The following is a 17,419-nucleotide window of genomic DNA, read 5'->3' on the forward strand; positions in this document are numbered from 1 at the left end:
CCCTATGTATATTTTTGCCACCGTATGCATTTATTTGCTGATAACATTTTGTCAAATCAATTAGTGCAAATTATAAATGCTATTTTCGCTATTGTTTTGTTGTATAACTACCAACTTACTTTGTCACATTGGGTGTTGATAATTGTACAATTTTACACGCTTACCGCGCTACCATTTCCATTTTAAGTATTTACTGCGCTGGGCTGGGCGTAGCTCAATTTCTATTAATTGAGCTCTCTTTGTGTATCTATTCGACTTTGTTAGCTTTTTATTTTGTATTTCTTGTTAAATGATATTGGCTTGCGTGTCGCTTTATTTATTTGTCAGCCAATGACTTTGAGTAGTCAGCGTGGCAGAACCCGTATACAATTTTCTTTACAATTCTATTTTCAATACTTTTCCGCATGCGATTGTCAACTTGCATATAATGTTGTTGGTTTTATTTTCACTTTATTGTGTTTGAAGTTTTTTGCTTCTTTTATTTCTGGAGAAAGTGTTCACAATTACTACGTTGGTGTTTTGGGGCTAGAATTTTAACCACCAAATTCATAAAAAATAAAGAAGACTTTAACTGCTTTATAAATCGAATATTTTTATAAAAATGTCACTTTAAACCTATTTTATTTTTTATGAATAAGGCCATAAAAGTTTTAGCGAGTGTGCTATTGAAAAACTTAGGTATTTTAGAGATTTACATATGCCTTATTCAAATAAAGAAAACATTAACCCTTTCATTGGGGGGCCAGAATAAACATGAAATAATTTTTTCCCCTTTTATATAGGCCCTAAAAAGGTGAAAAAATAATCAATTTTTTTTGCTTTCTTCAACATCAAATAGAGATTTAATACGCTTTTATTTTACTTTTTCTTGGGAGCAAGTGATTCCCAAAAAAAAAGACGCTTCAAAGCGAACATAAAAATGGTTTTCTGACATGTCCAATATAATGGAACAATCCAAGAAAAGGGTTAATAAAGCTAATAATAGTCCTAGAAATTACTTAAAATTAAAAAAAAAAAACTAAGAATATAGTAATTCCATAAGGTCATTACTTCAATTCAGTTCCCGGAGTCGACATTGCCTATTCCACTTTTCGTTTGGACATATTTTTTTGTTTTTTTGTTAAAGATCTCAAATGGCTGATTCACTGAGCTAAAAAAGAAATGAGCAATACCGCTGATTCCATAAATCCCAAAGTCCCGCCAATCAATTTTTACATCCCAGTATTAATATATTTAAACATTTTCATCCGGACCTGGTCACCTTAGCTAAGCACACGCACACAATAATTTCTCAATTAACTTCTACAAAAGTATTTTTCATTTCCACACAACAGCTGTAAGTAATCAAAATCGCATTGCCATCCGGCAAAAGTACAATAGTGGGATTCATGAAACATCGCAAAGTTGTTGCAAATGTCGCAAAATTTGCCATCTTGCTGATCACTTTTGTATGGAAACTTTCTTGCGGCCAAATTGCGACATTGCCATAGTATTTGGGGTGGCAATCATTGCAAAGTCAGAGTCGTGAAACACAAATTTTTTTATTGCGATAGGTCGTTCATACAACTTTGTTTGCAACATTGCCATTCCGCCAAAAATGCCACCTTTGCGACGTTTTGTGAATCGCACTAATATGTATTTTATACGAACCCTATAAACAAAGAGATAAACTACTCATACATTCCCACATTCAAGCACAAAGAAAATTCCTCTCAATTATCAGCTGAACTTTCATGTGATCTTTGATAAATAATTATAAAATGTTATAAAAAGCAGAATAGAAAGATAAGAACGTATGCCCCTTACAAACAAACATAAATATGTACGTTGGTATAAACAAAACGATCGAGACTCGAATGAGTAAGAGCGAGAGTGTATAGAACTGAAATCAAACTGCAAATGAAAATTTAAGCGAGTAGTAGGCGATCAGTAAGTAATAATGCATCAGTCAGCTGCTTTTCCATGACATGCCATTGAAAGCCGTTCTGCAGCTTGAACAATATTGAAGAGAATAATGGTAGAAAGAATTCTAAATTTCATACTCATTCAGTACTGCATACATTTTGCTTTGCTCACCACCGTGTCTTTTTTACGAGCGTGGTTCAAAAATGACCTCGTGTGTGTTTTCAAAACAGAAAGGCCGGAATAGTATATCTCGGGCTACACCGTGCATTTAGCATTGCGATTGGAGTTGCCTTAGAACAATTTGAAAATGACGAATCGAATCACTAAGGATCCTTCACTCGTAAGCGTAGATAAATTAAAATTGGATGCAGTTCACATGATTGCGAGCTATGCCTAGAAGGACGAAATGTCGTCACCAGACGAACCTCCGAACCGTAGTCTATGCATTTTCTCAACGTGCAGGCGAACCATCGGGTATCAGATTCCATTGAACCTTAAAAGCATCTCTGATATGCCAGGCACTAATACCGATGGTCCGATGCTTTGCCAACAGTACTTCTGGGGTTGCAAAACTGCTATTTGGCCCACTACTAAGAATACCTGCAGAGTTCTTTACCTCAAGGGATTCAACAACCAACCGTCAAACATTGATTTTATTGGAAAATTGTTGCTGATACCTCCAATACATATCAATCGTGTCTTTCGCACAGTTGGTTTTGTCCAATCCCCAATGGATGCCCCATATGTAGGTCAATACGAAGGGCGAAACTTTGTACTTCAAATGAATGGGGAAGAGAAGATAGTCAAACTAGACGCCTTTGTCCCAACTTATATGGCCTAATGTGGCGATTTCGGCTTAGAGCTACGAAAACAGTCTACCGAACATAGTCCGAAAGAATTACACCAAAACTTTCTCGTTTCCTACTTTAAACCTCAAAGTCAAAACAAATGAACCCAGGAAACGCGGCTGTCCTGGGTAAATTTGTTTCGCTTCCTGCTTCGACAAGAAAACGTCATTCGAGCGGGAGTAGCTGTGGCAACTCGGCACTGCACACCACCGGTGGTGGATGGCTCGGCATTTTAAATGTCAGATTCCACGATAAACCTTCAGTTACATCTTCCGGCAAATTTACTTTATTCTACGACAATGAAGTTTACTGCACGTAATATTGTTAACCGATTGCTTAAAACTCCAAAAAGTAAGGAAAGAGCTGACTTCGGTTATCCGTTAATTGGGAGCACTGCATTATGCTAAATTGTTTTCACTTTGAACTTTTTATTTATGATAATCAAACAGGATACACTATTTCACTATCTGAACAATCAGTGGTATAGAAGATATACGTTATAGATCGCCGATCTTGATGATTTTTGCAATGAACCTTTCATGATTGATATATAAATAGAACACAGAATTTCAGGGTTTTAGCTATCTAAATTAAAAAGTTTTAAGGCAAAAGCTCATATCTGACCAATCAGTTGTATGGGAGTCTTAAGTAATATGCGACCGATCCTCATGATTTTTCAGAAGATATTATATGATTAATTAGTAAATAGCTTGGAAAATTGTATTAAAGTGGCTGTTTTAATGTAGGAGTTATATCACAAAAGCTCATATCTGAACAATGGGAGCTATAACTAATTGTAGACCGATTTTGATGATTTTCACTGTAAGCGCTCTGTTGATGGCGAGTGAAGGAGTTCAAAATTTCATCTTCCTAGCTGCCTAAGTGGAGTAGTTATAACACAAATACGCACATCTGAACAATCAGTTGTATGGAAGCTACTTCTATAGGTTATAGTGGTTCGATTTTGTCGGTTCCGACAAACGATTAATGCATTATAAAGATACCCGTGTGACAAATTTATATCGGATATCTCGAAAACTGCTTAAAGCCGGCGGACAAAACTTATAATAACATTTCATGATCATGAAAGACATAAAAATCGGCGGAGGCAAGACTAAACAAAATATTTTATACAAACTTCCACAGCGCAGTACAAATTTTAAGCACTATCCAATTTAAAGGAATACCCCTAATAACTTCCACGAAAAACTTTGTGTGTACATATGTAGTTTAGATAATTAATTTTATTATTTTTTTCGTATATGACTAATGATTTCATCAATCTCAATGTGATAATGAAGTTGAGTTAAATAGTACTTCTGAGCGAACAGCTCCCAACTCTCTTGCTCACTTTATGATTTCTACGATCCCAAATGAATCTCAGCAAATTGGAAGTATCTCATCGTTTGCTAAAGTATCTGTTGCCGCTCATTCATAATTTATTAAAATTTGTTTTACGTCTCCTACTCACGCCCATCCACTCTCAATCTGCAATGCATTTGTTTGGCTTTTCTGCATTTTCTGTCTTTGTTGCCTTTGTTTATTATTTTATTTACCAATTTATTTAATGGGGATTTTTTAGTGTTCAGCTGGCAAATACAAAAGATTTACTTGCTTACTTCACTCACCACTGGCGTATGCGTGGTGGCGAGTTTACTATGCACATTTTAAAGTCAGTCAGTCAGTCACTCAGTTATTGCCGGCAGTTGTGCTACGTCGTGGTATCTTCGCGCACGCCACCAGCTCCAGCATAGTAGAAATTTGTTTGGCACTTGTGTCAACGTTGGTTGTTAAAAGTGCGGATCGTCGTGGATTGTGCGGCGCGGCGCAGTGCTACGTCAAGCGGAACGTGGTACATAAAGATAATACAATTTATTTATTTAATACGTGTCCAGCAGCAGTGCTAGTGCCTTTCATTGTGTTTTATTTTATTTTTCGTATTAATTGTTGGTTGTTTTTCTTCTTACATTTTTTTTTTGTGTTGTTGTGTGTTTTGTTGGTTTGCTGTCTTGCTGTCTTGTATTTTATCGCTGCAGAAAAAAATGGCTTGGTTTACTTATATTTGTTAAACAAGATAGCTTCTCATAAAAAGCGATTAACGTACAAAATTTGTGAAAAAGATAGAACATAAAAGTTAATACTGTCCGAAAATTCCATTTGGAGGTATGTATGTACGTGCAAAATAGCAAAAAATCGCTACAGAAAAACGAATATTTAATATTTATCTTAACATTCGTGTGCGGATGGATATTGAGAAGCCAAAAAAGCATTTTTATGGCACATCTGGCTATTTACGCAATACGTTGCTTAAATATTTTATATGCTTTGTTTTTTGTTTTTCTTTTCTTAATTTTTTTCTTTTCTTTGTTTTAACTACATTCTGCCTTTCGCGTAATTTGCTTAAATTCATCGCTGTGAAATATGTATGTAAATAAGAAAAAATATTAAACAAAATTCTTACGAACCATCGCAGATAAAACACAAAACCAGTGAAAAGTAAAAAGTCTTTACTTATAGTTCACCAAAAAAAATATACTTATTCGTGCACTTTTTTGTGCTAAGTTCAAAATATGGCTACGACACGTTTGTGGTTTTGAATAAATTGTAAACAACATTCCCTTTGAACGGTTAATCATTTAATTATATGTAACTAGGTTTAAAAATATTGTTGCATCGGCTTTACTAAGTCTTACGTAAGTCGACTAGCAAGTCTACCAAACATTGTCGTCAAGCTCAACTAACGGCAGGCCCAGAAAAAGTGCTGTTTCGACGGGGTAGGACCATCGGAAGAGAGTTGTTAGCTTAGTGGGTTTGGATATGTCGGCGTCTAGTCTGAAGTTAAACTTTCAACAATATCCATAACTAAATCTTGCCATGGATTCAAATTCTATAACGTAATTCATCAGGCGAAAGTCTGTGAAGGTGGTAATATACTCCCTATGGATGTCATCGCAACCAGCGGTTTGGTTACGTATGTCTTCGCCGGTAAGTTTGAGGAGATGCTTTCTGGCATGTCTGGGAGGAGACTCTGTTCCAGCAAGTCAGCAAGTGTCGGTTAGAATGCTCCTTACCATAGCAGCCGACCAAAAACTGCTTGCTGGGCATTACATAATTTGCGTTTTTTAACTAGGGCCATTGATCCCGAACTTGGCATTGCCATTGCAGTCCGAAATTCGATGTTCTAACCAAACAGGTATAGCATAATTTGGAACCGGTCGGCCGTTTGTCTTGTATGTAGGTATGTTTTGCCAACAACGTTTCTTTGTCTTTGCTCCAAGTGTTACCGGCAAGCTTTTTGAGTATCTTGTTGCGGCTCTCTACTTTCTTGACAATTGTCAATGCGTATGCGGATAATGAGAGAAAGATGTCAAAGGTAATCCCTAAAAATGTGGGCATATGCACTGTCGGAATTGATAAGCCATCGACGTACAAGCCTAATTGCAGCTTAGCGTCCTTCGTTCAAATGGTAACGAAAGTCGCTTTGATTTCGTAGGAAACAGAATTAGGCTCCGCGCTCTATGGACGCAGGAAAAATCAGCAGACAGTCGTTTTCCTTCGAACACAGGTCATCAATTCCATTGCGGGATGCCTGCATCAAATAATCGGCAGCGTAGCAGAACAGGGAAACTCTCTCCAAGGCTGAGGAAGTTTCGAGATATAGAAGTTAAACAGTAGCGGGGATACTCCTTTACTCCTTCTATGTTTTGAGTTTTTATCTCAGATAATTAGCCGTCCACCTTTTCAGTCCTTGTGGAAGATATAATGCCTAAACGTACTCCAGCAGTGTGGAACGGCAAACGGTGTACAACGCCTTAGAATATACTTATACAACCGCAAGTCGTTTCTAGCACAGGGTGAATAAAGGCGGTATAGTCAACTCTGCGATCCACCGATTGGGTTACTGCTGTAGATGTGGTGAGAGCATCTCAATACTTTCTCTTAAGCCGTTGAGCTTACGCGATGCTGAGGTTCAATCATCTCAGCTTTCCGAAATAACTCTGAGCAACTTTCTGGGACTAGCGTTAGCCGCATGTGAGAGTTTGTTCTAGCCACGTGGTATAATGTACATAAATAGTTATGGTATCCTTTTAGGGTGGAATGGTTGCAGAGCATACCTCCTCCGGCAGGCCAATATGGGCGTTGTGGTACCATCCGTATGTAGTTACCAATCCCTTTTGACTTTGAAAATCGCACTCGAAAACAAACCATTTTATTGACGCTATAAACTTTTCTAGAGTTCTCATTTTTAGCCGGGACATATCGGCATAAAAGGTTTACCTCGCTAGCTTAACCTTTTTCTAATTAAATCCGGCATAAAAGGGGTTGCGCATTCCCTTCGTATTTAATGTGCTTACAACTACGACAAGAGTGCAATTGTGTTCACCCTATTCTTATGGCGTGTAAGCCAGTTTGGTAGATGTCTTTTAAGGAAAGATATTTATTTTAGAGAAAGGCGAGGTATTCTTGGCTGCTAGAGAGGGTGGGTATCTAACATACTGTTAAACGGGGGCCATTGGTATACCTACCTTTTCATTTTCCAGAAATATTATGGATGTGGGTGGTCATGCCTTTCCTTATCGGGCTGTTAGCTTTGCAATTATCTCCAATGTACCGACATCCAGGCACCCATATAAGCTGAATTCTAGAATGCAGGGCCGTATCGTTCAAAGATCTACTGCATTGCCTATTTGTGAGACTAACAGCCCATTTTCACCAAGAGCTTAACAGCAGTTAAGAGCTCAGATGAAGACATATACCGCAGGTGAGAAGACTCCCCGGATCATTGAGTCTTACTGCAGCATTAACGGTAACCTCTGGAGCAGTTATATAGAACAAGCGGAAGTAAATCGAACATCGCATTTAGGGTTTCTGTTTGGTTAAAACAAAAAGCTCTTCCCACGGAATTGTATGCGCATAAGAGTAGTTTGAATTTTTGAGTCGGTTAGTACTTTTTTACATTTCAACAATTATATGTACGTTTATTAATTATTTCTAACTTGTCCCTTCCTTACATCAATTGTCAGTTGGCATGCATAAATAAACGCCAGTCTGTTCTCATAAGCAGCTAGACGCCTATCCAATATTGTCATCGACAATCTCGTACATACATACCTACATACATACGTGTAGACCCTGCAGGAAATATATCAAACTATAAGTTAACTGGAAGTTGATTGGGAAGGAACTAAAGTTCACTATTATCTGTATATTATCTTTGCGGAAAGCTAACTATAATTCTATAACGTTGGTCGCGAAATAGTCAAGGCTACTTTTAGTCTATTTATTTACTTTATTTAACAATACAAATTTGCTTACATATTCTTCTGCAGGTGCTCCCATATTCGAATTCCGTCAGACATGATAATATAAAATTTCGATCTTCATTTTATTTGCCCTGAATTCGAAACCGTACTTGTGAAGTGCAGGAAAAAGTGTATTCAAAGCAAAAATTTGATGAGAATATTTAAATAGAAACTAACGATTACGTCTGCATGACTCCTGCATTACTTTTCAGCTAATTTAAAGTTAGCTTTTGGTAGTTAACTAAAAGTTTTATATTTTATCGAAATATCGCAAAAAAGCTAACTACAAGTGGGTTATTTTTTATCAATTGATGATTTTTTTCTGCAGGGTATGTACATCTGTACTCTGATCCTCCACAGCCCGCCAGCCAGTTATTTAGTCATCAATCCTCATAAGTGCTCATTTTGCATTTCATCAACGTGCGAAATATTTGAATACACAAAACATAAACGATTCCAAAGCAAACCAAAGAAAGAAAATATGTGCAAAATCCACAACTCAAAACTAAATACCTCAATAAAGTTAGCGAAACGGTTATAAATTAGCAGCGTCACACGGTCGCGGTTAGTCAACAAATGAAGGTAGGAGGAGTCGCGAACAAAACACTGGTGAAGCAGCCTTGCGCTTTGCTTTGCCAAGCCTACTTTTTATTTTGCTAAGCCAGGCGTTATTCTCATGTACGCGTGCGGGAGTGACGTCGTCAATTTGGCCGTTAATTTTAAAAAAGTTACAAGTAAATACATGCATAAACATATATGTATGTAAATAAGTTTGAAATTCAAGTCATTCAATGCATTCAACTTATTTAAATACGAAAGTCGAACGATACATACATTTGTGCTGTCTGGTATTCGGTAGAAAAAAGAGTCGCCAATATTTAAAAATAGTGTCATCAATCTGTTATCGAGTAATATTCCAAGGTACTATGTTTTGCTGAAGACGTTCTCCTCTCATCCCATTAGTGAGTATGGACCAGGGAAGCCAACTCGTGGGGAATTCCCCGAATTGCGGGGAATTTCAGTTTGCGTGGTGAATCGGGGAATGGACCGTTTTTTGTGGGGAATTTCAGCCCGTTCAATTCTAGTATAACAAAGTTGCAAATGGCTAAAAATTACCGTTGATTTTTTAAGAATTTTCTTTGCATTTGCTTTCATATAACGCAACAACTTAGGAAAAAATTAGCCATTTGAATCTTGCACTTTATTATTCTAGAATTGAGTGGCCTACAAAAATGCATACTCAAAATATTTATAGAAACTCCAATTAAAAAGCTCGAAATTTTTACGAAAGTTTGTTAAATATTTTTCAAAGTCTGAAACTTGGATTTATACGGTTTTTGTTAAAGAATAAACTATATTTTTATAAAAATAACTCAAATAAACAACAAAAAGGTAATAATAATTGGTGCGAGTAAATTTGTTCGACCACTGTTTGTTAACTGCCTTTATAAAAATTTTGTTTAGTTTATCAAATTTTAATTAAGTTTAAAAATAAAATAAACAGAAAGGCCAGTAATATATCAAAATACATAAATTCTTATTTTTGTAAGTAAGGAGATATCTTTGGGTGGGGAATTTTACGACATTTCGAGCAAAATCGGGGAATTCTTAAAAATGAGTTGGCTACCCTGGTATTGACTAATACTTCTCACTTACAATGGACGAGATGTCATCCCCTTAGATGGTGAGATCTATTTTATCTTTTTTTGGACCAGAGTTGCTGCGAGAATGCGCTGCCTGCTGACTGGTTTAGTTTGAAGCGCATCACAAGTTATTCTACAAGGCAAATCAGCCTCAAAAATGTTTCAATGCGTAGAGGTGTTAAAAAAGTGGAGTGGAGCTGACATCAGACAGGGAAGTTCCCTTTTTGGCAAGCTTATCTGCCATGCAATTACCTTGCACCTATCACCTGGTACCCATACAATATGGCTACATTCTATCGCCAGTTTCGACAAGATTTCATAACGTTACTTACATACTTATTTTGATTAATAAGTACATCGGTTTTGATACCGATAACTTCGATAATTAAGCTTGTGCGATATCTAAGATTTTGAGTATGCAATTTTTAAGCCTATTGAATTCTAGTAGAATAAAGTACAAGTTTCAAGTTTTCGAATTATTCTTGTCGAAGATGTTACGGGTTTCTTCCATATAAAAATTCGTTGTGTTTATTCGTGATATGGAAGCAAATTGGACAAAAATAAATTTTTTTTTTTAAATCACGGCAATTTTTAGCGATTTTTTTTTAACTTGCACTTTATTACTACTACTACTACTAGAATTCAATGGGCTACAAAACTGCATGCTCAGAACCTTTCTAGGAAATCTAATTAAAACGCTGAAATTTTTACAAAAGTTTGTTGAATTATTTTTTTTTTTTTATTGTAAGTTGGATTTACACGGGTTTTTGGTTAAAGAATGAACTATTTTTTTTTATAAAAACAATAACCAAAATTAAATAGCAAAAAAAATAGTATTTTAAAACTTGTCAAAATGTGGTCCGTCTATAGTTTTTTCGACCACTGTATGTATCTATATTTATAAAAAATACGAAAATTGAAGAACAAGGCATCTCTAAAACGTAGTAGTTAATTTCACATTAAAGCCCCTGATTAAGTGTAAGCTTATTTTCTCTCTACTTTCCTGTTAAATTTTACTTTTAAAGCTGCATGATTTAGTTTATAGTGTTCCTAGTATAAGCATGCATATTGACTCGATGTTTCATTCCCAGAGTCGGACTTAAATTCGAATCTCACTGTCAATTTTTCACCTATCAACAAAAGCAGCCTCGGCATGCAGGAAACGCTCAACCACAGAATATGTAAATATATATTAAAAGCATTTCTTCCGCCCTAGAAGGCAATTTTAACACCTCTCATCATCGCTCGACAAATATGTGTTCTTCTGTATGCTTATGGTTAAACATTTTTTCTTTGTACAACACTTTGTGGCATTGATTACAACCGCATTACATGCACTTTAAAGTTAATTAAAATTACTATTACCGCATCTGCTGCTTGAAGCTCAAATTACAACATAGTGGTAGTACATACTACCTACATAGGTACTTCATCAAGCCATTGTCAGACCGACCGCCTTAGTACAGGGCCAGCATTTCGGTTAGCAAAGCCACATACACACAAAAAAGGTGTTAAAGCACAACGAAACATAGTTTGACTTCACTTATTTATTTACGTACATACATACATACTTGCGTGCATACTTACATACATACTCCAGCATATTTGCTTACTCACTTGAAATTGCCGGAGCGCATATTTTCCCAGCAATACTGTATTTCCTTATTTCTCAGGCATTTTTTCTTCTTTACTCAATGGCTTATATTTCAATATACCTACTCTCTCTTTTTCCAATGTTGTTTTGTTTGTTTATTGTTGTCGTTGTTTGCTGTGTTGCATATTGTACGGCTTTTTAATATATTGTATTTTCTATTATTTATTGTTGTCGTTGTCTGTTTTTTTTGTCATTGTTTTATGCAAATGCCATTGGCCAGTGTGGCATGTAAGATTTACCTATTTCCTTTTGTTATTAAAACCACACACTCACTTACATATACATATGTATATTTGCATGCGTTTATTTTCTTATTAAGTCTTCTTTATGGAGTCAGATTACCAATGAGAATTGAAACCTTAAAAACATCAAGTGATCAGAAGTTAAGGGAAGTGGTGGGTGCTTGAGAGATCGCAGTACTGCGACAAATACCAGTAGCAGCTTTGTGAAAAAGTCTTTACAGAATTCATGAATGAAAGCAATAGAGCAGCCACACGGGTCTCTCTTGGCAGTTGAAGCTCCGTTACTGCTACAGGTGGCGATTGGGCACCGATCACGGCATTCATAAGCCAGAAGTCTCGGTAGGCGATCCGACTCCCTAGGAATTTCGTTGATCGCCCGTCGGTACGTGGTCGGGTCCAGTGGTTGGTCTATGTATGCCTGAACCGCGTACTTGCATACGAATAGGTGCCCCCCGACGTGCCTGCGCGGAGGCTCCTCCTCTAGCAAAGGTCTGTTGGGGTGTTCACTTCCGTGGCACCCCCACCAGAAGGTGCTTACAGAGCATTTTGTTGTGCTCCCTGCCGGCGAGCACTTGGGCCTCACTGTGTAGATGGTGCTCAGGCGACATCAGAAGGCAACCTGTCGCTATCCGGAGTGCGGCGTTCTGACAACTCTGTAGCGTCGTCCACTGCGTCCAACTAGTCCCCGGCGACCAAACTGGTGCCGGCCAATTGTCTTGTATGTTGCTAGCAACGTATCTTTGTATTTGCCCCAGGTGCTGCCGGCGAGCGACCTGAGGACCTTGTTGCGGCTCTGTACTCTGTTGACAACTGCGATTGTGAGCGTGGAGAGGCGTGTATGCCTAATTCTAGCCTGATTTCGTTGGGGAAAGTGTTAAGCTCCTTGCGGTGAAGAAGCGAGAAAGGCTGGAGAGATAGCCGTTTACTTTTGAGCATAGGTCATCAATTCCATTCCTAGACGCCAATATCGAGCAGCTGTAAGCGTATGAAATCAGTTGGGTGGGGGTTTCGAGTTGTAGAAGTTAAACAGTAAAGGGGGGAGAACACCGGCTTTTTGGAACCCCTTGTTTTATTCTCCTAGGTTTCGGGGTTTGATCTCTGAAGATTACTGACGACTGTCGACCACTCATAACTCCCACGACACACAGTGCTGTGTCTCCATATAAAAAGTGGGCAAAAATAGAATAATGGACGGATTTGAGTAAAAATTCGTTTCTTGGTGGATTAGAGTACGGAGATTTCAAAAGTCAATTTTTTTTTTACCTAGCTCTTACATTTTTCATGGAAACTGAGATTGAAACTGCAAAATTTGATATTCAGAAGTAGTTCCAATACTGAGTAGTTATTTTATTATTTATACAGGGCGTTTTCCTAATAATATTAAAGACTTCAAGGCTTCATTCTATGGCTTAATTCATGGCAAATAAGATTCCCTATATCTCTCTTACGCAAACCCTCTAGGAATGGCAGCTACTTTCATTTTGGTCCTTTTTGACTACAAAATGTTTTTTTAAATTGATTATATCTTTTGGTGTGGATGTCACACGCTTAAAAAATTTGATTCATTCAAGACGACATTAAATACTCAAAAGACAAATATAATTTTGTTTTCCTTTTTATTAGTTACTTCGCACGAACAAGAGTTGTTGCAAAATACTGAATCAAAAATTATTTGTTTTATCTAACGCCGTTTATTGAAAAATTAAAGTCATCATGCAGTCAAATTCCAAACTACTCAGCAAACACACTAGTTCATTGACTATATATTTTGTGATGTATTCATACATGAATTGTGGTGTATTCATACATGAATTTTGTGGTGTATTCATACATGAATTCATTCATGAATTTCGGGTTGAAATCATACTAGTCAGAAAAAGTGTAATCTATACTAGCTCTTCTATAAGTGTAATCTATACTAGCTCTTCTATCGAGCTCTTCGATGGAATAGTTTTTCAACAAATGCTCTACCCTTCGATTTTTTGTTCTCCGTGAAGCTTCGCAAAATTCTTCTTTAGAAGGTCTTCCCCGTTCAGCACATTTATCCTTATTTCCATTGGAATCCGGAAGGGAAAGGAATGTCCAATTTAGCCATTTAGAATATGTTTTTTCAAAAGCGCTTCTTTTGCGGCCACTATAATTCCACTTATTTTTCATCTCACTATTAAAAAGTTTTATTTTTTGATTCAAAAGTGCTTTGTCGCATTTAGGGTGTATTAATTTGTCTTCAAAAAATGCAGATAATGCAGACACTCTATCTGATGGACGAGTAGAAATCCAGATATCAGCTAAAATTGAGTTTTTTATAATTGAATTCATATTAATATTAGTTTTTTCACTATTTTACGCTTCACTACACAGCACAGAACACTACCGCGTGTGTCTTCAGTAATAAACTTTATTATTTTTAAAGAATGTTTTGGCATTTAAGTAATGAAAAATACTGTGGTAACTGTAATCAGTAAAATTTTTTGTTTGCAAAAGTTTATTTTATAACCTTAAAAAAAACGATTTTCTTCGAAAAGCGCAATGAGTCTGCAGACTTTTTTTTTTTATTTCAAAGAAAAATGCCCCTTCTTTCAAATAAAAGAATAAAAAAAAACATACTTTTACATATTTTTTTTTTATCCCTTTGTAAACTTAGGAATTTTTTAAATTTTCTGCAACAAATTTTAGGGTGTAGCAAATAGGCCATTCCAGCCAGGAAACTCAATATTTTTTAAAAAGCTCTATAGAGTGGTTTCCTTACAGATTTTCTAATTAGAAAAATTGTGTCTTAAGATAAAGTATGATAAATTGTATTTTTAGCAATTTTTTTTTAAAGACTCCAGCTAAAGGCATTTTCATAAAAGAAAAAATATATAAAAAAACACACAACCTTAAGAGGTTTTTGTGAGAACCTTATGAGATAAAAACAAAAACTAAGTCCAGATCCTTAATCTAGGATAAATTTCCTTTCCAACGATACCAAACACGTTGACATACGTGACAACAATTTTTTTGATTTTTGCCCGCTCATACAGCACTGTGCGACATCCGGTTCTACGCGCCGGAATGAAGCCACAAACTCATCATCTATTTGCTTTTTGTTAACTTCCCTTCTTCATCCAGATATAATAATTCCGCCTATGGTAGCTTCATGCTGAACTGACGCAAGGTCCTGAACGTATGAATCCCTTGTGCCGCCCTTCCCTGGCGAGAATGCCTACCGCTTCATTTAACATGCTTCCACTGTATCCTGATATCCAAATGAAGTAAACCCGGTTCCTAGATGCGATTGGTACTTAAAACTGAAGGCAGTCCCACACCAGCTATAGATAGATGGGTAACACTTCAGCCTGAAGAGCAGGGTTAACTTGCCTAATGCTTGTGAAAAGAAGCCTTGTAATAGTGGTCTCGCATTCGTCTGTATGCCAAATGTGACTATGTTTTGCGGGTTTCGGTCGTTCATTGGCCCAGTTGGCCCCGGTAGGCACAGGTCCACAAAGCCAATGCGCAGACTTTCCCCTTGTTCTATAAACCTGGTAGTGGATGCGTTATCCTCCACTTTGCCCGCCTGCGTTGTGGCTTGCTGCAAACACCAGGGTCTCTTAATTGCACCCGTAACAGGTGAAAAAGGAGTAGTTAACCCGAAACTGGGCCAACTTTTTACAGGGAGTGATGCGACTTCTTCAAGTGGAAGTGTAGAACTGCGAATACAAATATGAATTTAATTAAGAAATTAGTGAGAGTACATAGAGGTATTTAATGATATTGGTATTGATATCTTTAACTGTAATGATGAAAATCGATATGTTGACAAATTTAACGATACTGTATGTATGTGGCCACATAATTAGGGACAAGTTTTTTTTTACAAGAATATAGCTTATACCACAATGAAAACCAACGAAGTCTAACCATGTACAAGCTTTATAAAAGATCTAAATTAAAAAAAAAGAAGAAATTATTAGTATTTCTAGAAAAAATTCTGGTAAGAATTCGCGTTATAAAACTTCGTACACGAATTTCTTCGAAAAATTATGATTAAAAAGGTGGGAAATTTTGATGAACATTTTTTTACATTTGTCGAATTTTCGATACTTTTACACATAACAATTTTTTTTTCATATTTATCGAATATATTTTTGGTATATATTGATATGTTTATTAATAACCATTAATCAGAGTGACAGGAATGACTATGAGGGCAAATATTTATTGAATGTATTTCGTGATATTTATCGATATATTTATGATTTGATCACCGTTAACAAACAAATTTATTAAGGTGCACATTATAATTTCACTATTGCCATTATAATTATCAATATGATGTTTATCGATATATTTTTGATATTTATCGATACATATTTTATGTTTAGCGATAGATTTTTTCTAAATTTTATTAATCAGACAGGTTATGCAATTCATTTCTGAGTGAATTTGAACCAAAGTCACTTTGAATTCAAATTGAAATGGGTTCAAATTCACTCGTAACTGAAAAGTAGAATCTGCCAAAATTTACATACATACAGACATATGTACATATGTATATCGAAATGATTTCTAAAGCGGTATCGCCAACTGTCAATAAATATATTGAAAATTCTGCCGATAACTAACCATATATAAATTTTATGTTTTAAAATATCGCAACAAATATCGATTTTCTTAGAAGCAGTTTGTTTGTCTTGACACTATAACTAAGCTCTATTTAAACTCTGATCACCAGAATTTGTACTGCCGTCAGATTTATGGTTAAGCCTGATCCGAAATGTGAATTACAGTCATATGTTATCCCACTAGAACTTGAAGGGAGATCTCCCAATGTGAGGAATAAAAGAGTACTCATTTTGGCCTGATTTCGGAGCAATAGGGGAGATTTATTGGTTCTGACCTTCTTTATAACTCGCTTAGGAGTCAAATCGAAGATCTCCTAAGTGAGCAACAAAAGAATACTCCCAGAGCCATAATTTTGGAGCAATAAACGATTTTTGTCGATTTTGTGCTCCTTTATTACTCGTTTAGGAGCCAAACGGGAGATCTCCCAACTGAGCAATAAAAGAATACTCCCTGAGGTATGATTACAGAGCGATAACTGAAATTTGTCGGTTTTGTACTCCGTTATTACTCGCTTACGAGCAAAAAGCGATGTCTCCTAAGAGAGTAATCCAGGAGTATTCCTTTTGATTGATAGGGGACCTATAAGCACCTCGTTCATAAGAAATTGCGTATTATTGGAAAAATTTATCATAAGGAAAACTACAGAAAATATTTCATATAGAAACAATAAAAGGAGATGCAATAATTGAATGTCGATAGCACACAGTTAAATGAAGGTCCGTCGGTATGTATTGCAACTTCTGTTTAAATTGATTAAATATTGTGTTCTATACCGCTAAATACTTTTCAGATAAGCAAATTAGTATCAGCATTTACGTATGACCACCTGGTTTTAACGTTCATATAATGCCGGTCCAGAGCTTTTACTGGGGGACATAGCTATCAGATGGGCAAAGTAACCTTCACATTGATCGTGGTTAAAACAAGAAAGTTTTATACACTCTCCCTATTTACGTGAGCTCTTGAACACCCAAGCATCCCTGACACCAGGAAATCATGTAGTTATCTCATCGTTTTATTATCGTTCTGTTTTACTTTGAATGCATTTACCCGCATTAGAATTCCAATATTAATCAAAAATGTAATAAGTATTATTTATGTATGTTTTGTCCGATCTCGTACTTATAGGTATCTGTTAAGATCTTTTGATATTGTATACATGCATGAGATTAAAAAATTAAATAAATGGATTGCGTAAATAGCAAAATCTTTTAGCTAA

General features: G+C 36.2%; 2 protein-coding genes across 3 annotated transcripts in view; one reads left to right on the plus strand and one right to left on the minus strand.

Moving 5' to 3' along the window:
* LOC118742472 (zinc finger protein 205) overlaps positions 1-17,419 on the minus strand; it is a gene marked incomplete in the record, with an annotated part of 125,544 nt that overhangs the window by 26,229 nt on the left and 81,896 nt on the right.
* Positions 1-17,419, plus strand: part of LOC118742465 (regulator of G-protein signaling loco-like) — a 37,910-nt gene that overhangs the window by 5,955 nt on the left and 14,536 nt on the right. The window contains exon 1 of one of the 2 annotated variants that reach the window (XM_036474567.1): positions 4,428-4,605. The exons of the other annotated variant lie outside the window; for it this stretch is intronic. The gene's annotated coding sequence lies outside the window, so the exon portion shown is untranslated. Of the gene's footprint in view, positions 1-4,427; positions 4,606-17,419 lie in introns of those variants that run through there. 2 annotated transcript variants of the gene reach the window in all.

Source organism: Rhagoletis pomonella, unplaced genomic scaffold, assembly GCF_013731165.1.
Source record: "Rhagoletis pomonella isolate Grant_MI unplaced genomic scaffold, Rhpom_1.0 Rhpom_scaffold_00001, whole genome shotgun sequence".
In the NCBI taxonomy this organism is placed as follows: Eukaryota; Metazoa; Arthropoda; class Insecta; order Diptera; family Tephritidae; genus Rhagoletis; species Rhagoletis pomonella.